A 23833-nucleotide genomic window follows, 5' to 3' on the forward strand; every position below is an offset into this window, starting at 1 on the left:
TTTGTTTAGTGTCCCACCTAACACCAGGACTTGGGCTCGTGCGTTTTGAGTGGTACAGGTCGCTTTGGCGGAGTCCACAGTCAAACCATACCACAACTCGCAGCTAGCCTAGGAAGGGATCGTCAAGCCCTTTGGCATATTCCCTGTTGCCCTTCCACTAAATCACCTCCAAATTGCCCGAATTTTCCCAAATTATCAAAAAGAGGAGTCCCAAATTATCATATAGGAGTTGGAATTTTTAAACATTTTTGAAATTTGAACTACCCTAATTTGCAATCTGAATTGGTAAACGAATACAGGTTTATTCGAAACCTACTATCGACCCCCACCCCTCCCACTTAGACTGCTGCATTCACTGTACCTACATCTTGCAACGATACATGCAGCCATCAAAACTCCTTGTAACCAGATGTTATCATTTTGCACGTTTTCAGAGACTTCGGAGTTCTCTGTCCATTGAACAGAAAAAGTATTGATATTATGGATTGTTTTCTACTTCTGAGATAGGTATATAACACATGTAAATATAAGCCTTTGAGTTAATAATAAAAAAAAGCCACCAAGATTTTAATATTTTTTTGGTAGAAAATACAGAAATCTACATGTGTTCAAGATGTTTATAAAACGCTTTAAACAAAGGCAATGAAGGCAGCGATTTGAATACAAATTGAAATAGCGAAGATATACTCATTTGTGTTGTCATGAAATATAGACAGAAGAGTTGATATGCCATCATCTTCTTTGCCCGATATCAGCAACGTTATCCCCATCATACTGGAACTACATAATCTGGGTACATAAGCCAGCGCGCAATCAGCTTGAAAAGCAAACAAACCAAGCAAGTTGCCCTGGAAGAGGAAATTGCATACCTTGATAAATCTATCATTATTACAGTTTGATGTTGTCGATTCGATACCACCGTCGTGGGGATCCATTCCATGTTTCGCGTTTCGAACGTAAAGCGATTGTATTCCTGGGCGTGATGATATGCGAATCGACGAACCCGTAATAAGCTCCACTCCTCAGTAGGAATTTGCCCTGGTTGGAATCGGAAGCACCATGACTTTCCCGGTGGTTCCGAGAATCGATATCGATGATAAATCCAGGTTTACTTCGAAATGGCACCCTCCCATGAGCGGACCGGGCTGAGAGCATACGTGGGAGTGCACATATGGAAGTGTGATTGTCATTTTCGCGATTGCAAGTACGTACATTCCACGGTTGCGCTCAAATTGAGCTGAAAATTGATCAGGGCGAAATAGGAGTTTTGTTTGTGCTGATGTGCTTTGAAGAAAGACAATGGTACGTTCGAACTGGGAAGAATGTGCTTAGACTTATAGAAAAAAAAGTCAAGATTACCTACTCCGAACGCACAACTTTAAAATAAGTTATTACAAATCCAAAATTGATTTTTATTTTGTTTGTTTTTACAGTATTGGTTATAATAATTGTGTGGATTCTATTTACATTACTGTTGCTCAAAATAGTTTCAACGTTAATTTTTCTTGAGCTTGAGGTAGGTCTTCAATAATTAAAATAATAATTATTAAAATCTGTGAAAAAAATAATAATTAGATATGCCCCACAAAAATCTTTGATGGTGAGACGTAGTTTCTATGGGAACGCAAAGGCACAGAAATGCATGCTTCGATCACAGAAGCATTTCATTTGAATTGGTCAATAAATTTGGGTCGCATGTTCATCACCATTCTTCAGCAAAGACATCGAAAATCCCAACGATCGTCATAAAAGTCGAACTGGACACCGCACGGATGAAATATGGCATCGTCTTCACGACACGACGACGTGACGGTGCTGTTGCGGTGACACTGTTTCCCCGGCAGAAGCTGGCAGAATCAGCGTGTCTTTAATTATTATGAACATCAAAAGTCACACGCTGGGGCTAATCGAATTCGGCGCCTCCGTCTAGGGATCACTTGGCGGTGGCTCACCAACTGGCCGCAGGCGTTTGAACGAGGGAAACGAAACTAATAACCATTTAATTGCCTGCATATTGTACGGCGAGCTTATGGTGGCAGTTAATTGTTATGGCTTGGTATTCGATTGGCGTCGTAAAATTTCTTCTGGTGATTGTCGGTAGGCGGGAGAAGGTATCCGTAACGAGGATAATGTCCGTCGGAATTGAAAGGGTTCCATGTTCGAAGTGCGTTTTAAGAATCTGTTCACTATAATAATAATAAGGAGTAGAATCTTGATAAATACGCACATTTCGACCTCAAATGTGAGGTCGTTTTCAGTCTTGTCAGAGCTTCTTTGTTAGATTGTTTCACCTTGAATTACGTCAATAGTTCATAGAACAACGATAAGCATTTGTGGTTAGTTATCTTGTATCCTTCGTATCATGTCATCAACTGAACTAGCGCGTTATGAACCACACTGGGGTGTAAAGGAGTGGAACCATTATCACACGATCGCATATCCTCCTGGGCTTTGTGAACAATGTCGATATTATCGCCTTTTGAGAAAGACACAACTAGAATTGGACTTGAAATCAATACCAGCAATGATGTACATCTCCCGTTGATCATTAGTGGTGATAGTAGTGGAGTTTCGCTGGATGGTGAATAATTTAAAGTAGTAGATTAATTCATATACCTTTGAACCCCAGTGATGTACGATAATGATGTTACCGCGAGGTATTGAAGCTGTGAATTGGGCAGCTTCCGTAAATTTATCTTTCAGGAGCCCACTTATTGCAACTGGAACTCTAAAAAGGTGCCTGGTTTGATGATAGAACATCGGGATCAACTTCCGGAAACACAACCACCGGAAATATTCTCATATCCAGGAAAGAAAGTCTAATGCTGATAAATTATGTCGGGGACAGCAGCAAACAGAATGGCAAAATTGACCAAATTCAAGTTTTCTACATACCATTTAGTTGACGTCTTTAACTTGCAACGAAAGAGTGTACTTACGGTCACTGCGTCAACACTGCCTCACTAAGCACTTGGATCTAGTCTCCACTAAAACACTGCAAGTGGTTTTCACCTCCTATCTTCTTCAACAGACGGCTGCGGTGGTTGAGTGGTAAACGCGACTAGCTCTCACCCTAGCGGGCCTGGGCTCAATACCAGTCGGCGCCGTTGGCATTTTCTAAGAAGAAAATTATCTGGTCACGCGGATGGTCTCTCGGATAGAAAGTAAAGCCGGTGCCGGCCTTCAAGGTTATTTATTGAAGAAAAAAATGGTAACAAAAAATTGTTATAAAACTAGCCAAAGTAGGTTGGATGAAAAAATAATAAAAATTAACAGAGGTTGATACCTTTATATCAACATTATAACAAACGTTGATATAATTGAACCGTTGCTAAGAAAAGTGGAACATGCACCATTTTTGTTTATTTTGAGTTTGCTACAATCTAGTGGGAAAACAATGAAAAAGTGACTTTTTATAACCGAAACAGAAAATATACACATTCTATATTCTGGTCACATACCACAATGCACAATGGGCCGGGATATTAGGAGGAAAAACATATTTTCACCCTGAAAATGATATTTTAGGAACGAAGTGTCTTCAGCAAAGTCAAAGCTTATTATTTAAGCTTTATTTTGGTGTTTGTTGCAATAGGGTGGTCCCATTGCATTTTGAGATAAAAAATTTAACTTCTATATTTGTTATCTTCTTCTTCTTCCTCTTCTTCTTCAATTTGTCTACATTCCAACTAGAACTTGGCTTGCTTTGCAACTTAGTGTTATATTAGCATTTCCTCAGTTATTAATTAAAAGCTTTTCTATGCCCGCAATCGGATGAGTATGTATCTTGTGTGGCAAGTACAATGGATATACTTTGCTTGGGGAGTTGAGAATGTTTCCCACTTGAAAACATCCTAGACCGGACCGAGAATCCAACTTGCCATCTCCGGATTGGCAATCCTACACCTTTGCTTGCGAGGCTACTGGAGATTTAATTGCTTAATTTCTAAAATGGACAAACAGCCAAATATAAACAAACCACTGCTACCTGTCAAACTAATGAACGGGTATTCATCTCATTCATTTGTGACGTCAGAATGCAGCACTCAATAGGACGGCATGTGTACACCCAGCCAAAAAATCTTAGGAAGTTCATTGAAACCACTTATGATTTGGCGCCACAATGATTATATGTGGAAATCATAAGTCTGAATTATGACTCAGAAGGGGAAATGTAATTTTCTGCTAATCTCTATTTTCACTACCTAGACTTATGAAAATCATGAGACTAAATTACTGGTATCATAAGAGTAGGTCACTGTAATTCAACATTAAAATTTATGAATATCTAATGGAAATGGTATGAATTTTGAAAATATTTATAATGAAAACCATAAAGATAAATACAGTTTTTTTTGCACATTATTTTGTTTTGAAAAGACAATTTAAAATTTAAAATTGAAACTGTTTAAATACTAATGTAAATCAGAACTGGAAATTTTAGTAGCCATGCCATGAATAGAAAATAAATAAAAACAAACGTATTAGAAAAACCCCCTATTTATTTGGCATTTCCAATAAAAGTATTAATCATCTTCGGTAAGTAGGCCTTGACCGGGTTGGAAGGTTTTTTTTCTTTGCTCTGTCAGTTTTTTTCTTTATTTCAGATCCGTGGATTTTGAAGAAATTTGGCTGCCTTGGAGCGATTGGAACTACTTCTGGTGCTTACCTTAGTGCGTTGGGACGTTTTTGCACGTGGATCGTTGACGTTTTTTGTTTTGGATTTTATTGAGTATAATTTTATTATTTTTTCGTTATTTTATTTCTTATTTGCTTTATTCTATTATTATTGATCCCCGTTGATTTCCAATTATGGAAACTGACGGGGATGCCCCAGTTGAAGATTCTATTGACCCTCCTATAATCCCATCTTCATCTTCTAGTTCTTTTCGTATTAAATTATATCCATCTACTTTTGTTGGACCTTATCCTGTATACTTCCGCAAAAAAGATAAACCTATTAATGTTTTGCTTATTTCTGCGGAAGTATACAAACTTTATAAATCTGTTAAGGAGATTAAAAAATTTCATTAGATAAATTAAGAGTTGTTTTCGGTTCTATTGACGATGCTAATTCCCTCCTTAAATCAAAATTATTTTGCAATTTATATCGGGTGTATGCACCTTGTGATTCATGTGAGATAAATGGTGTAGTTTATGATGAGTCATTAAATTGTGACGACATCAAAACTCATGGTACTGGAGTTTTAGGAACCATGCTATTTCTCCAGTTCAGGTTTTAGATTGTTATCGCTTATCGAAACAATTATTAAATGAAAAACAACTAATTATATCCACTGTCCAATTGTATCAAAATTACTTTTGCGGGTTCTGTTCTTCCTGATTTTGTAAAAATTGACAATGTACTGTTCGTGTAAGACTTTATTTCCCAAAGCTTATGCCAATTTTTGTTCGAACAAACCCAAATGTTCAAAATGCGGAGAACCTCACATTTCAACTGATTGCAGTAAACTTTCTAATATTTGTATTTACTGTAGAAGTTCTCATGTTTCATTTAATGACTGTTCTGTTTATAAAAACAATCAAAAAAATTTGTTCAAAAAATAAAGTTGAAAAATCAACAATCTTACTGTGAAATTTTAAAAACATCTGGTGATATTATTTCTACAAATGAATTTGAAATATTACCTAATGATGAGAATGATCATTCTTTTGAAAACTCTAATCTTTTTTCATACTCTCCCCCAAATAAACGAAAAAGAACAAACATTTCATCTAAGTTTAATGATGATGTTGTTATTCCTCAACCGTCTACTTCCTTTAATAAAAATTTCCCTCCTCTCAATAATTCTTCTGTTTCTTGTAATATTCCTGGTTTTCAAAGAATAGATACTAAAACAGATACCAATAAAAATACTAATGTTCACCAGAATAATTCAACCCATAAGGTTGATGATAAGTCCTCTATTTTAAGTATTTTAGAAGAAATTGTTGATATTTTAGGATTCAGTGATTTTTGGAGTAATCTAATTAAGAAGTGTTTACCCTTTGTTGCTACATTACTTAATAAACTAAATTCTTTTGGTCCCCTCATTTCTTCCTTTTTTTCTTCCTAATGGCTCTTTCTAACCACACTGACTTGAATATTTTACAATGGAATTGTCATAGCGTTATTCCTAAATTAGATAGATTAAAAGTATTAATTAAAAATTATAATATAGACATATTTTGCTTACAAGAAACTTGGTTAGTCGAATCTAAAAATATTTATATTCCGTCTTTTAATATTATTCGTAAAGATAGAAATATTCCATACGGGGGTGTTTTGATTGGTATAAGGAATGGTATCCAATTCAAGTATTTAAATGTATCCCTAAATTCGCAAATTGAATATGTTATAGTTTCCATCAAACATAATAATAGTGAGTTTTCAATTGTTTGCATTTATATTCCTCCAAATAGTTCGTTTTCATTGGCTGAATTTAAATCCATTTTAGATATGGTTCCACCTCCTTTTTATATTTTGGGCGATTTGGTAATGGACGGCAGAGGTAATTTGATAATGGATTTAATTGATGAACTAAATTTGAATATTCTCAATGATGGATCTTTCACCAGGGTTGCAGTTCCTCCTGCTCATAATACATGTATCGATTTATCATTTTGCTCCAATAATTTATCGTTTATTTCATCTTGGAATATTATCAATGATCCTAATGGTAGTGATCATTTACCTATTTTAATTAAAATTCATTCTTTGATTAATAATAATACACTTATTCAATCGTGCATTTCTGATTTATGTAAATATGTTGATTGGATTAAATTTTCTGATCTTGTATCATTATCTTTAATTCATTATGATTCTTCTGTTTCTCCTATTGAAAATTATGATTTCTTTTCCAAAACTTTGATTCGTTGTTTAATGAAATCACAGAAAAAAAAATTAAACTCAAATTTAATTAAAATTAAACGTCCTACATTTTGGTGGGATCAAGATTGTTCAGTTGCCTTGAAAAATAAATCTGAAGCTTTTAAAACCTTTCGTCGTGTAGGATCTAGAGAAAATTATATTTCATATCGCAAAGCAGAAGCGCAATTTATTCGTATTACAAAATTCAAAAAGAGAAATTATTGGAGAAATTTTATTGAAAATCTTGATAGAGATACATCATTGACTACTTTATGGTCAGTAGCCAGGAATTCAAGAAATTATGAGTTTTCCTCCACTCCGGTTGTTTTAGAATATTCTGATGAATGGATAGAAAAATTTGCTTCTAAAATTTGTTCTGATTTTGTTCCCCAGTTAATAAAATTCAAAAATAATAAAAGCATAAATTATTTTCCCGATCTTTGTAATCCATTTTTTTTAGAAGAAATGGATTTAGCATTATCTCTTACTAAAAACACTTCTCCTGGTATAGATAATATAAAATTTATTGTTTTACAAAATTTACCAATTGATGGTAAAGAATATTTATTATCTTTATATAATTCCTTTTTGTTTTTAAACATTATTCCTTCAGAATGGCGTTTAACCCTTTTGTTACCGACAGGGTACCCGGGTACCTTTTTCGTTTTCAAGTGAAATTTTTTTAGGGTTCTGAACATCGCAGGAAATTGAAACTCCGTGACATCTTCAAACTCGGCAAAATTAAGGTTTGGGTGGTACGAAAATGAAAATCCAGTAAGGGGGGGCTTGGGGAGGGGCTTCTGAATATTTTTACCCCGTAACGTACCGACAGGGTACCCGGGTACCCACGTTTTGGTATGAACATAACTTCGTTAGTTTTCTACAGATTTGGAAGAATCAGTTTGCTATGGATTAAGAAATTCATCCTCTATGAGTTCCATGTCACATAGGACCGATTCGGATTACCTGGTTACCGGAGTTCCGGATTTGCTAGACCATGTCTCAAAAATGGAGAAGTTGATCTTATAGAATCCAAATGATGATTTCTTGTATCCTGAGCTACCAGTTTCGCAGAAAATTCGAGGATTATGACTTCCCAACGTATTAGGACCACGTGATCATATGGACTCGGAACGGACATCCCGGAATAGGTTCCCGTGGGCCCTATAGTGGCCGCAAATTCATTCCTGGCAATATGGGTATCAAAATTCTTGAAATTGTTTCGGGAACATGTTTTCCATGTAGTTGAGACCATAGGATGGATATGAACCGGAACGGTCATTCTGGAACAGGTTCCCGGAGGGCCCGTAGTGGCCAAAAACTCATTTAGAATAGACCCTAGCAATATGGGTATCAAAATTCTTGGAATTGTTCCGGAAACATAATTTCCATGTAGTTGAGACCATAGGATGGATATGAACCGGAACGGTCATTCTGGAACAGGTTCCCGGAGGGTCCGTAGGGGCCAAACACTCATTTAGAATAAACCCTGGCAATACGGGTATCAAAATTTTTGGAATTGTTCCGGAAACATGTTTTCCATGTACTTGAGACCATAGATTGGATATGACCCGGAACGGTCATTCTGGAACAGGTTCCCGGAGGGGAGGGCCTAAAGTGATCATTAATTCATTTGGTAGAATCCCTGGCAATATGGGTATCAATATTCTTGGAATTGTTCCGGAAACATGTTTTCCATGTAGTTGAGACCATAGGATGGATATCAACCGGAATGGTCATTTTGGAACAGGTTCCCGGAGGGCCTACAGTGACCATAAATTCATTTGGGAGAATCCCTGGCAATATGGGTATCAAAATTCTTGGAATTTTTCCTGAAACATGTTATTCATAAAGTTGAAACCATAGGATGGATATCAACCAGAACAGTCATGCTAGAACAAGTTCCCGAAAGGCCTTTAGTGGCCACAAACTCATTTAGAAGACACCCTGGCATCAAAGTTCTTGAAATATTTTCGGAAACATGTTTTTCCAAGAAGATGGGACTGATGTTGGGTCATCAGGCTGAATGGCTGTTAGGCCGAATGGTTAATGGGTCGAATGAGAAGTGAGGAGTGAATAGTGAGAAGTGAGCAGTGAGAAATTGAAAGTAAAAAGTGAAAAATGAAATGAGAGAAATGAGGAGAGAGAAGTGAAAAGTTACACAGTGTTGACCCGATTTTGTCACTCTCCGATTTTATCTACCTCCGACTTTATCACATTTTCGACCCGATTTCATCATGTTCCGCTTTTGTCACGTTTTTGACCCGTTTTGCATCCATACATTTTTTTGAAAATTTCAGTCGTTCTTTTTATTTTTGTAAATTATTCAACACCAATGATACTTACAGCGTCTGAGGTTCATTATAAATCATTTCTGAGTACCTGTCAAGAATTTTTAAGTCTTTTTGACAAGAAATAACGGGAAAAGAAGAGAGCAAGTGTTTCTTCTAAATGAGGGTCCCCTCGGAAACCTGTGTGAGAATGACCGGTCCATTGTCAAACCATCTTATGGCCTAATAACCCAAAAGATCATGCTTTCGAAACAATTTCATGAATTTTGATACCCACATTGCCTAAGCTTCTTCAAAAATGAGTTTGTGGCCACTTTAGGCCCCACGGAAACCTGTTCCAGGATGACCGGTCCGTTGTCAAACCATCCAATGGTCCAATTACTTATCAGATCATGCTTCCGAAACAATTTCATGAATTTTGATACCCATATTGCCAGGGTTTCTTCAGAATTAGTTTGTGGCCACTTTTGGCCCCACGAGAACCTGTTCCAGGATGACCGGCCCGTTTTCAAACCATCCTATGGTCCAATTACTTATCAGATCATGCTTCCGAAACAATTTCATGAATTTTGATACCCATATTGCCAGGGTTTCTTCAAAATGAGTTTGTGGCCACTTTAGGCCCCACGGGAACCTGTGAGATCCGAGTGTGCCATGGTTATGGACGCACGTAATTTTGTTTTCGCGTCGGTTTGTTTCGTTTTCGGCATTTTGCAAGATTCGGCGGGTGGTGAATCGGGCTACGCCACCCAGCCGTTTCTGTTTTCTATTGATGATGATTTTTTTTCTATTGTGTTTAGTGGATTTCGTGGATATTAATTACGATCGCGAAATGTATGCAACCTGAAGCGCGTGTGTAGTTTTTAAATACAAATGGTGAACTAGCATCTTTAAAGTGCTGTTCCTGCAGGCTTCGAACTGCAAGGCGAAAGATTAATTTGGTGAGCGTGTTTCATGTTGTTTTTCCTTTGTAGGCTCTAAAGGGTAGTGGGTAGGGTAGGTAGAGGGTGGTGGGATCGAAAGAGGTCATAGGACGAGCTTGTGCTTTTCCATTTGGTTCCGCTACTTTATTGTGCGCTTGGCGGATGCGTGTTTCGGCCTCAGCAGTGGTGCCGTCTTCGATGTCTCGTGCTTGATTCGACTTCAAGTATGAAGTCGAGTCGAGTGCGGGACGCTGGAGGCGGCCCTGCTCTTGGGGTCGGGTGCGTGTCTGTCGGGGGTGCAGTGGGGTGGTGGAGTTGGGTGGAGCAGTGCAGACTATGGCAAGAAATTACGTTCCACCAAAAATCTTGAAATAATTTTCGTATCGCAAGAGGTGTTCTTTCTGTTTACTTGTTTTTACTTCTACCACAACTAAAGTCTTTTCTGCTGTATTCATCTCACAACACGCCAATAAATTCCATAGCCAATTAGTCGATTCGTAGGTACAGTCAATCAAAAGAAATCATCATTGGGAATTGAGATAGTTGTAGATATTGATACATTTTGATATCATTCGATGTTTCAAGGTATCAGTTTTTGTATTAGCTGTCATTATTTTACAACAAATACACACAATAGAAATACTAAATCGCTATATGTCGCTGCATGAATTTTGTCAAATTTTCACTCAACAATGTCAAACAATTACACATTTATCTTAACCGCTAATAATTATAGACCATACATTTCAACTGGAGCTTGACATGTTTTTCAACTTATTAGTATATGCACTGTGCTTGCCACACAAGATACATTTATTCCAGGGTGTCGAGAATGTTTTCCACCCGAAAATATGCTAGACCGGGATCGACAATCGAACTTGCAATCTACGGAATGGTTATCCCACGCATTTGCTCGCAAGGCTAAATGGAAACCATTATCTTTCTTTTTTTTCGTTTCAATAATAAAACGACACATATTGCGACTACATCGCTCATTTTACAAATATGTATGATTGATATGGGAACATGTTATTGGTAATGAACCCAATACTCTACATGTTTCATATAATATTTCATTTGTTTAATGTTTCTTCCTCTACGCTTTATATTTCTTACGTGGTGTAAGCTGTAATCAAACAATGATATCTATCATAAGTTCTAGCAATGCTAGAACAAGAAATGAGCTAATGTTCGTTTCTATACTAATTAAAACTGTATCTTAATAATTCTATCCATGTTGTAGTAGTGTCTGTAAATTTATTGTCCACAGTTTAATAGATCATATCGCATACCAATGTGAATCCAGACCTATGTTACTTTTATCCTTACCCTTCCTTACCAACAACGTCCAACTCCTGTGACATTCGTGGAGATGCAGAGGTGTTCTCGGTCTCTAGTAACAACGAATGTCACACAAATATTCCTTCCCTTCCCCGATGACCATAAGGAAGTGGCTGGCGCCGTTATTGACTCTTTCAATAACAGAACCCTCGCATAGTGCACAATGATGATGTGGAACCCATCCCAGTCTCCATCTATTGATTCCTTGTGCAACTTCGATCGTTATGGTCAATTACGGAGTAGCAACTACGAATTGTATGGTCATCCTGCTCATGCTCATGCTCATGCTCACTTTAGGCCCCACGGGAACCTGTTCCAGGATGACTGGTTCGTTGTCAAATTATCCTATGGCCCAAATACGTATCAGATCATGCTTCCGAAACAATTGCATGAATTTTGATACCCATATAGCCAGGGTTGCTTCAGAAAGAGTTTGTAGCCACTTTAGGCCCCATGGGAACCTGTTCCAGGATGACCTGCCCGTTTTCAAACCATTCTATGGTCCAATTACTTATCAGATCATGCTTCCGAAACAATTTCATGAATTTTGATACCCATATTGCCAGGGTTTCTTCAGAATGAGTTTGTGGCCACTTTAGGCCCCACGGGAACCTGCTCCAGGATGACCGGCCCGTTGTCAAAACATCCAATGGTCCAATTACTTATACTACTTATATGATCATGCTTCCGATACAATTTCATGAATTTTGATACCCACATTGCCAGGGTTTCTTCAGAATGAGTTTGTGGCCACTTTAGGCCCCACGAGAACCTGTTCCAGGATGACCGGCCCGTTTTCAAACCATCCTATGGTCCAATTACTTATCGGATCATGCTTCCGATACAATTTCATGAATTTTGATACCCATATTGCCAGGGTTTCTTCAGAATAAGTTTGTGGCCACTTTAGGCCCGACGGGAACCTGTTTCCGGAATAACCGTTCCGGGATTAATTCATAAAATGGTCCTGTAACGTAGTTAAGTTATATTCTTTAAATTTCCAACGAAGTTGATTAGTCATCACGCAAGAAATCTTCATTTGGTTTAATATATATCTTCAATTCACACATACTTTGGGACTTGGCCCAGTTAATCTGGAATTCCGGTTACCAGGTAATCCGAATCGGTTCTCTGTAACATATATCGAATAGCGAGTAAGTTCCTGCATCCATAGCAACCAAAATCGTCGAAATCGGTGAAAAACTGACTATGTTATGATCATTTTAAGTCCGTGGGTACCCGGGTACCCTGTCGGTAACGTAAGGGTGTTTTTTTTGTCGGTAACAAAAGGGTTAATTAAGGTTATAAATATACTCAAACCTGGTAAAGATCCTTCATTAGTTGATAGTCGTAGACCTATTAGCTTATTATCATGTCTTCGAAAATTAATGGAAAGAATGATACTTAATCGTCTTGAGTTGTGGGCTGAAAAAAATAAAATTTTCTCCTCTTCTCAATTTGGGTTTAGAAAAGGCTGTGGTACTCGTGATTGTACTGCTTTGTTGGCCTCACAAATTCAGCTTTCTTTCAATATGAAGCAAGATGTTGTTTCTACTTTCCTCGATGTTTCCGGTGCTTATGATTCTGTTCTTCCTGATTTGTTATTCTCTAAAATGAATAGCTATAAAATTCCAAATTTAATATCTAATTTTTTATGCAATCTATTTTCATTCAAAATTATGAACTTTTTTCATAATGGTTCTTCTAAATTAATTCGTTATAGTTATTTTGGACTACCTCAAGGTTCGTGCTTGAGTCCATTTTTATATAACTTATTCACAAGCGATATGATGTCTATCATTCCTAATGGTTGTATATTTTACCAATTTGCTGATGATAATGTTATTGCTATCAGTGGCAAAAATAGGGAAATAATTCGTCATTTTATGCAATCTGCTCTAGATAATATTGATCTTTGGGCGCATGAGAATGGTTTTAATTTTTCATCTTCAAAAACTAAATTTATTACATTTTCACGTAGTCAAAATTGATTTATTTCTTAATGGTTTGAAAATTGAACAAGTTTCAGATTATAAATATCTAGGGATATGGTTCGATTCAAAATTGCAATGGAAAACACATATTTCATATATTCATAAAACCTGTTCCAAGCGTATTAATTTTCTTAAATCTATAACAGGAACATGGTGGGGTGCTCATCCATTTGATTTTATTACGCTTTATAAAACAACCATTCGCTCAGTCCTTGAATATGGATGTTTTTCTTTTGGAAGTGCTTTTCCAACACATTTTGCTAAGCTTGAAAAAATTCAATTTCGGTGCTTACGTATTTGTTTGAAATTGATGAATTCTACTCATACCAAATCTATTGAGATATTGGCTGGGATTGAACCTCTTAATATTCGATTTCGCGAACTAAATTGTAAATATTTATTAAATTGTGTTTCCAAAAATCATAATATAATAAATATTTTAAAATTATTATCTGAAATAAACCCAACTTGTAGAATATTGGATTCATTTCATTACAGTATTTCTCAAAATTTAAGTTCAAACCTCTCACTTGGATTTTATAATTATAGCATGGAAGTACATTCATTTCATCCTTTGATTGATTTGACGTTATATGAAGAGATGAAGCAATTAACTTATCATGAGTATTCACGCTTTGCAAACATTTTCTTTCAGCGTAAATTTATTGGACTAGATTTCAATAAATTTTACTTTTCGGATGGATCTTTAACTCAAGATGTTGCAGGTTTTGGTGTTTATAATCATTTTCAGCTCATTATTACAAACTTCAAGCTCCTTGTTCTATATTTATTGCGGAATTAACTGCTATATTTTTTACATGTATTTTAATTCAGAAATGTTCTCCAGATTTTTTTGTAATATGTTCTGATAGTTTAAGTTGTCTTAAAGCAATTGAGTCTAATAGTTTTAAATCTAAAACTCACCATATAGTTTTAATGATAAAAGAATTGTTGTTTAAATTACATTTACAAGGTTTCATTAGTAAACTGAGTTTGGATTCCTGCTCATTGTAAAATTTACGGCAATGAACAGGCAGATAGTTTAGCTAAATTGGGTGTGCGTTGTGGTGTTGTTTTTAATCGCAATATATCATCCTCTGAATATTTTGTTAAACTAAAACAATATTCTAAAAATACTTGGCAATTGTCTTGGGACTCTAGTGATAAAGGTCGTTGGTGTCATTCTATTTTACCAATAGTTGATAAAAATCCATGGTTTTCTAAATTATCAATTAGTAGAAATTTTATTTGTCCTTTTCTAGGTTAATATCGAATCATTATATTTGTAATAGCCATTTATATAGATTAAATATCAAAGACTCTAATTTATGTGAGTGTGGTCAATCTTATGAGGATATCGATCATATAGTTTTCCATTGTTCTAATTACGTTTCTCCTAGAATTAATTTTTTTGTAGATATTTTAAAATTAGATAACCAGTTACCATCATCAGTTCGTGATATTTTAGGAAGAAAATATCTTCCTATGTTGAAATTACTGTTTCGTTTTCTAAATGATATTTCTTATTTCGTTTGATTCTGCTCTTTTTTTGTTTTCTTTCCTTTCGTTTTAGTTTGTAAGTGAAGAATGATCATCATCGTGATATTTTCGCTTGAAGTACCTGGCTCCTCAATGGATTTGCGGCGCATGAGCCTTTAATTTTGAATTTTGTTTTGTAACGTTATTTGAAAAGATGAAGAGGTTTTGTGCCTTTTTGAGAAGTAATTCTTAAAGAATTCACTCAAAGGGGTTTTTCCCTCTTCCAAATTTTTTGTTAAAAATAAAAATAAATAATAAATAAATAAAAGTATTAATGCCAAGTATGTACACCAGCAGGTTCTCTATAGTCAATGAACAATCGACTAAATTTCTCAGGAACATAGGTGTCATAAATAAATGTCCACTCTGATATTTTCTGTCATCAAAAAACATCGATAGCCTGAAACAAACTAAAAAATGGAAATGGTTTTAATATAGCTAACATAATAAAAAGTAGTCCTCTATAATTTATGTAATTTCGTACAAAATAAAACCAAAATGAGAGACGAATCCACTTGCAAATCATCCTGAATACGTAGTTAAAATAAATTTATTCATCGTTGTTAACGTCAAAACTGGATTTTTTTCCTCAATAATTCTACTTATACTATCCATAACTTTCGAGCATGGAATTCGCAAGCCATCTTTTAAACGGCATAAGTCTGTAATGAAACCCAGAAAATATCCGTTCATAAGTAGTTGCTAATGAAAATCGTAAGTTGTTTGCCTGAGTGTACGAACAGCAGCAAGCGTCGACTCTCGGTGTCAGCGTTGTTTTGGGCGGTGTCAAAATGAATTTTCAGCTTGACACATCGATATTCAATCTGAAATCACAAAATAAGAATATCATTTCATACTGCGGTGCACGGATTTAACATTTTGAAGTCAGATTCCTAAAATATATGCATCTGTTTAGTAGGGGGAAAGACGGCTTTGGCAGGTTTTGTTCTATTATTGGCAGCGGGGTTTTTGTCGACCAAATTTTATAAAATTTGGTCACAATATTCTTTGATATACAAAGAATGTTTAGGCCAAATTGTCAGTCATAAAAAAACCCCTGCCAATAATAGAACAAAATCTGCCAAAGCCGTCATTCCCCCTATATAAAGTAAAATAATCATCATTTACCGGTGAAAATCAACTGAAATACACGAGGAGAAGTGGATGAACGCTGTCATCAGAGGAAAAGTAGAATCATTGAAATTTAACACGGCAAGGTATGGCCAATGGAATTGAAAATAAATTTGAAAATTACAAACAGAGATTTTTATGAAAATAATTTGTTAGGCGGGATTAGAAATTCAATTAAGATTAAAAGTTGTACCATCTCTGGAATAATTTCAAGAAAAAACTTTATTGTCACTTACAATCAAATTAATATATGAATAATGTAGATAATCAAAATTCTAACCTCATGCTATAAATTATTTATAAATAAATTTTATTTTGAAATTTTGAAAATTATTTTGAGGGCTGCATTCCATACATCGCTGTAAATTTTTTTTCATGATTCTACTTTTTCTTTTGATGACAGAATCCATTCTTCTCCTAGCGTATTCGAAATATTCATTTCAGCGCCGGTAGATATTCATTTTTTACGCTCGAGGATCGGGCGGCAGTGGTGGAAATCTGCGAATCTTACTCACAAAACAAGAAGTAGGCAATACAAAAGACTCGCGAACATTTGTTTTGCCTTTCTCTTGCCTACCTCCTACTCGCAGAGAAAACTAAAAAACGAACCCCGAAAAATGTTCGTGAAGCTTCGCGAGTCATTCGGGTTAATTTGCTAAAAGTCATAAAACAGCCTCAGAACTTATTTCTCACTGATGTTCGAGCTAGAACACAATTGTTTATTGTTATTGTGTTTATGTCAAGTCAAATCTATCCATTGTATTCGGAGTAATCACAAAAACTCGCGACCGTGTTTTTACTCCCGAACAAAGTACAGCCCGGCTTTTTGTTTTTGCTCTGCCCGTACTCGCGAACAAAGCAAGCGCCAGAAAAATGCAGGCAGTAGGTTCGCGCGAGTATGGCATTTTGGTAGGCCCAATTACACTCTTTTCTTACTCGTGAAGCGAGTATTTCCACCACTGTCGGGCGGTAAATTTGGTATGGCAGTTTGACAGCATGCTGCTAGATGTTCGTGCCTGCATTGCCGAGCGTCTGATCAAAACAAACACGAATCAATGACGAAGCTGCCTACTGAGCATCGATGCAACTGATAGTAAAACGAAGATTTCCGTCCTTATTTGACACATCATTAGGCCACCGGATCGTATATGGGAAAATAAAATATTTCTGTTGTTGTTTGGTGGAGATATGGTGTTATGTGAATTTTTAGCAATTTTGATGTTGTTTTTGCATACAATGTTATTTTTTTAACTTTATTAGAGTGATTTTTAAGTTGTTTACAAAGTTCAGCACTTATATAAAATTTTATTACGATTGCATTGAAGATTCGTTATTTTAAAAACTATTGCTGATTTTTTAAATCATAAAAAATGCTAGCATCGATTTGTTTTTCTAAACAAAATTTATAGATTTATATAACACAATATTTTGATGTCAGAAGAACAAAGAAAACCACGATCTCGCAAAACTCCTCGAACTTCCCTGAAGGGTTGTTTACCTCGGGCCACAAGGGTATCCAATAATTGCTCTCTGGAGGCGTCATTTTCCGAGCAGACCCAAACTACGTGATCGAGGTCATCGTTCCACACCTACATAACTTGCTATGAAAAAGTTTTATTGTGTAGCAATGTGCGTTTAGAGAATAGTAATTGGACAAAAACCTCGACATCACGCGAATGGTGCCTCGACTCAAGTCCTCACCTCTGATCCACGCTCCGCAGAAACTTTTGGAACTATGAAAAACAGCCACCGTTAAAGTTCGTTGTGTGTCCAATTTCTTTGCCAACTTTGAAGAGTATTCTGACGGACTAATGGGAAAAACTCGTTGCTCGAGAATTGTCTATCATAGACCTCACCTTCCTGTGCGCCCACCTTTGCCAGCGAGTCTGCCTTCTGATTGCCGTAGATTGAGCAGTGAGAAGGGACCCAAACAAAGGTAATCTTGAATGATCTTTTGACCAAAACACGCATCTGCTCTCTTATGTTTATAGGAAAGTAAGATGCGTACTTAACAGGTTTCATCGGCCGGAGTGCCTCGATAGAACTAAGACTATCCGAGAATATGAAATAATGGTCTACGGGCTAATTTGAAATTATCCCCAAAGCGAAGTTAATTGCTGCCAGCTCAGCAACATAAACCTAACACGGTTCCTGAAGTTTTCGGAAGGTGGTTGAAGTTACATTGAAAACACCGAAGCCAGTGAACCCGTTAATGCGCATAGATTAATATATAAATTAATTCATTACAAAAATAACTGCTGGGGCAAGTGTGCGCAGTTAATTTAAACGTTTCAAGCGACCGAACATATGATAATTGCTTACTTTACGGGTATTGATCAACCATAATCATAATGGAAATAATGTTCGAAAAAAGGCTCACAATTCAAAAAGGATCAATCTACCTTGACCAAATGGTTCATGAATTGTTGCCTATTATGTAACATTATAGTGAACAGGGAGGATGGGAGGATGAGGTTCTGCCGCAGGAGTGGATGGAAGGTGTCGTGTGTCCCATCTACAAAAAGGGCGATAAGCTGGATTGTGGCAACTACCGCGCAATCACATTGCTGAACGCCGCCTACAAGGTACTCTCCCCAATTTTATGCCGCCGACTAACACCAATTGCAAGAGAGTTCGTGGGGCAGTACCAGGCGCGATTTATGGGTGAACGCTCTACCACAGACCAGGTGTTCGCCATACGTCAGGTATTGCAGAAATGCCGCGAATACAACGTGCCCACACATCATCTATTTATCGACTTCAAAGCTGCATATGATACAATCAGGCTATTGACATCCTATTGTTTAGCCCATCGCCAGATCGTAGCCAGGATGTCCCGGGCTATAATTTTTTTTCATACTGCGTTTCAATGATGACAGCGGGCTATGTCTATTGATGATGATGACACCGCGCTTGTCACCGGGTCGGATACAATCGATCGGGACCAGCTATTGCAGCTAATGCACGAAAACGGATTTCCAGATAAACTGATACGGTTGATCAAGGCGACGATGGATCGGGTGATGTACGTAGTTCGAGTTTCAAGGGCATTCTCGAGCAGTGATTCGTACAGTACATTTTTGCTGCTATTATCATGTCACATTGTTTGTACCGGACAGAATGTTGCACAACATTCTCTTGTGACAATTATAGTGTTGTAGACACATGCCATTCATGGCAATGAATGTATTACCCGCGAGTCGTTCGTATCATGTGACAATATTCGTGCCGCCTGTGAATGTATCGCTATCTATTATGATGGTAGCGCAAAATGAATGTTCTGAGCAGTCATAAATGTATGATACTTATAGAAAAAGTAAATTAATAAACAATTTGGTAAATCAATAAACAATAGGGCCGCACACTTATTACGTAAAGGCTTATGGCAGGTGGGGTAAAAGCAAAAAATAATTTATAATGAAACAATTTTTCATAGGGGAGGGGGTTCAAACCCCGGAGAATTCACATTCGTACTGAGTGTATCGTCATTTTATATCCCGAATAAGATTTTTCAAAACATTGAATCGTCAAACGATGATTTTTTTAAAACTTTATTAATGTGTTTTTTAATTCTAGGATTGAGTTCAACACAGGGATGAAACGTCAAACGATGAGACAATTCTTTATATATTTAAAAGCTATTGCTGCTCTGAAAAAAGGACGTTTTTATAGGCTTAAAAATCATTTAAATAATTTAATTTTTCAACTATTCGAGTCAGATTTATTTTTAACCTGTTTTTAATTATCTATTCTAAATAAAAAAAAATGATATTTCTAAATATATTTCAAAAAAGCACTAAAAACTAATATAACAACAACAAAAATAGGCTCGTATCTGTAATTGTGTGATAAGCAATCTTATTTTCTTGGTTGAACCACATTTTTTATTTCAAAATTTTGATTTTTATTGTTGAAAACCCAGGTTGGGGAAACTGGGGTAATATGCACCCTCGGGGTAAAACGACCCATTTTCGTTTTTGAACACTTTTTCAGCAGTTTTTCTAGAGTATTGACTACAGCGTATGTAGTCTCTAACTAGCGATCCAGTAGTAAAAATTAATGAAAATATTCCTGGAACATCGCCGAATATGCCAAAAAGTCGTTTTGCCCCGGGGTGCATATTACCCTAGTTACCGCTAATTCCACTAGCGGTGATGATACCTTTGTCCAAAGAATCGATGCTTTTCAACTATAATTGCCTACCTTAAGGCGTTTACCGACGCTTGCTCATCGCAAAACAATGAAATACAGCACCAATCTCGTCGCTTCTTTTTGCTAACACGCGTGCTCACTGGTGAAAAAAATCACAAAAATAAGAAACCAACCAAATTCCTTTTCATTGCTTTGTTTTTGATGGGATGGAAATAGGAGCTGTGGGATGAAGTGCCGAACCGTTCCCCTACATAGATAAATGATTGAAACGTTTGATGATCAATGTTACACCAAATTGAAGAGTCAAAACACTCCATAAAAAAGATTTTTAAAACAAATTAAAAATTATCAAATAATCAAGAACAATTGCCTAATACGTTATACATGTAGCAGTACTCGTTTTAAAAATATGAGAAAAGCCACTTACGGAGGAAATTATCAATGTTCCTCCGGATCACGGCACTATAGATCGTGGTAACGGAATGATTGATAGAAGCATAATTCGTAAAACCTGATTGCAGTTCAGGATAGCGATCCGTTTAGTGATAATATGGTAGTCACATATGCTGAAGTCGTAGTCAACGCTAAATGCTAGCTTAGATTTTTAATTATGAGAACGAACGTCGTCAGCACAAACAGCATACTTCTTCAAAAAATATCAGCTTTCAAGGACACATGTTATGGTCATATTTCTTGGATTTTTTTTACGTAGAATTACGTCTTTCGGTAACATAGGGGGTCATTTCAAAGTTTCAAATTTGAGACCGTCACGAAAAGTGGTCAGGAAGTAAAAGCCAATAACTCAGCCGTTTTTCAACGGATTCTGAAGATTTTGGTATGAATCGATCAGTAAACTCTCTAAGATTTCATACAACTATTGAAAAACAATTGATTAAAAGCATTTCACTATTGAAAAATTCAATTTCGTCAAGCAGTGTTGAAATTTTACTCTTTCAGTAAAATGCCTACATTTCGGCTATAACCCATCAGGCATGAATATGCACAAAATGTTCATGATCGAATTTCGAATCCACTATTGCATTATACGTAATCCTGCGTTCAATTTACGGTCGTGTCTTTGATACAACCTTCTACTTTTTTCAAATGGTCCTAATTGATTTTAAAAAGATGTACGCCGAAAAAGCTACTAAACCAATATCGATAATCCGTGAACGTGAATTTTAAAATAAACGTAAGAAACGGCTCAACGAAATCGATTTCTAGTGTTTTTTTCCTCGCGTAAACCGTTCATCTTTCTTAAATCTTCCACTTGCTGTGTATATGCAAATCAAATTTTCATAATATTGTAATTATTGTTTATTTCGGGTGGCCAATACCCGGAAAATAGGAAATTAAACTTATAAATCCCAAAATCCGCGTAAAGAAAGCACAACAAGCGAGCTCAGCGTATAAATAACTGTATTATTTTCAAATATTTAGCTCCATTGGTGATGCATTCATCATAGAAAAATGTCACGGTAGCTCATGACTTTTTTATCTGTCATGCTACAATAATTTGTGTTACATGACCGTCATACATGCAACACGTGACCATTGGCGCTTTGATGTTGCATGAAGAAGAAGAAGCAGAAAGATGATAATCGAAAAAATCTCCACGGGAAACCATACGGAGAAGTTTTTAAAACTCTTCTCAAAAATTCTAAAAGCAATTTAATTAAAAACGGTAAGCAGTACGGGGTTGGACTTTTCTTCTACTGTATAATAAACACAATATTTCTATTCGAAATTTTATTTTCTAATATTACACTTAAAACACAGTTTAAGAAAAGTCCAACCCCGTACTGCTTACCGTTTTTAATTAAATTGCTTTTAGGATTTTTGGGAAGAGTTTTAAAAACTTCTCCGTATGGTTTCCCGTGGAGATTTTTTCGATTATCATCTTTCTGCTTCTTCTTCTTCATGCAACATCAAAGCGCCAATCAGCAGATTTACAGTTCAAGACAGTACATTTTAATCCACTGGCCGTAACCCTCTCGTGTCTGCTATTCAACATCGCTTTGGAGGGAGTAATACGAAGGGCAGGGATTGACACGAGTGCACAGTGTTTTATTTCGTCATTTTCACAATCGAAATACAAAAACTCGAAAAGTGTTGATTTTGGATATAGGGTTTATTCACAGAAGTTTCAAGAAGAGCGCATCTTTCGATAAAAACAGTTTGATGATTAATCCCTCTAAAAGTGAGTTGAGAGAATTATTTTTCCACCAGAATGAGATACTTTTTCCGTCTCTTCTACAAAGTTGCCAAACCAGCAAAATTACATGTTTTTGCTGAACATTGTAACTTTTTATATCTTATAAAACAAAAGTTATTCAAATATTATGATTTTTCATAGGTTTACAAATTTTTAACACAGCATTCGAGAAGACTCTTGTCGATAAAAGTTTTCAATGTCAGTAGAAGTATGAAATAAGCGGCTTTCAGCATATCGTGAAGAAATTTGCGACTTTTTGCAATTAAGGGAGTAATCACAACTTGAAATACCTCTAAATATATGTATAATTTAAAGATAACTTTTGTTGTATGTGAGATGGAATGTTACAATGTTCAGCAAAAACATGGAATTTCGCTTGTTTAACAACTTTGTAGAAGAGACGGAAAATGGAAAAAATCATTGGAAAGAGTTAGAATGAAAAATAAGGTTTTCAAGGGTTTTTTACATAAAACGTCTTAAGTTTGTTATTAAGTTTGTTATATATTGAAGAGGGCTTGGTAGTCATATGGCTACTGCTTCTGCCTCATACGCAGGAGGTCGTGGGTTCAATCCCAGGTCCGTTCCATTCTCCTACTTTGTATCTTTCTCTGTATTTCTCATGTTCTAGCAATCGCTAGAACTGGAAATGGACTTCCATACCGTCTCCATTACTATTCCTATACCTTCAACTTGAGTATTCTAACAGTAATCTGCTAGAATTGGAAATGAACTATGCAGCTCGTTTCCTACATCCAATTAGAAATTCCATCAGTTACCTTCTCCTATCTATCACATTGGCAGCTCGTTAACCAAGACGGACCTCTGCCTCTCCAACCTAACCCAAAAATTCCAACAAATTCCGCATGAACTCGTGGCAAGTGCAGAGGTATATTCGGCTTGCAGTGGGCGAGTGATTGCATCATCATTTCCTCCCCCTTCCCTACATTGACTTGCATTCTGACGTGGCAGGCGCCAGTATGACCTATCAAATGAGATCACCAGTACTTGCACATTGAAGATGTGTGCTAGTCCCAAGCAAACATCTGTTGGTTCCTTGTGCAAGAACAGCTGATCTGGTCATAATGGAGTAGCAACTACGAGCAGTCAATCAAGCTCAAGCTCAAGCTCAAAACGTCTTAAGTTTGTTATATATAATAGATAGGAGCTCGGGATATTCAGCAAGGTTGCTCGTATTAATATTTGCTACAACTTTACGGAAGACACTACGTGTATATCTCATTCTGGTGGAAAATTAATTTTCTCAACTCACTTTTGGGGGGATTAATCATCAAACTGTTTTTATCGAAAGATGCGCTCTTCTTGAAACTTCTGTGAATAAACCCTATATCCAAAATCAATACTTTTCGAGTTTT

The sequence above is a fragment of the Armigeres subalbatus genome, chromosome 3, assembly GCF_024139115.2.
Source record: "Armigeres subalbatus isolate Guangzhou_Male chromosome 3, GZ_Asu_2, whole genome shotgun sequence".
In the NCBI taxonomy this organism is placed as follows: domain Eukaryota; kingdom Metazoa; phylum Arthropoda; class Insecta; order Diptera; family Culicidae; genus Armigeres; species Armigeres subalbatus.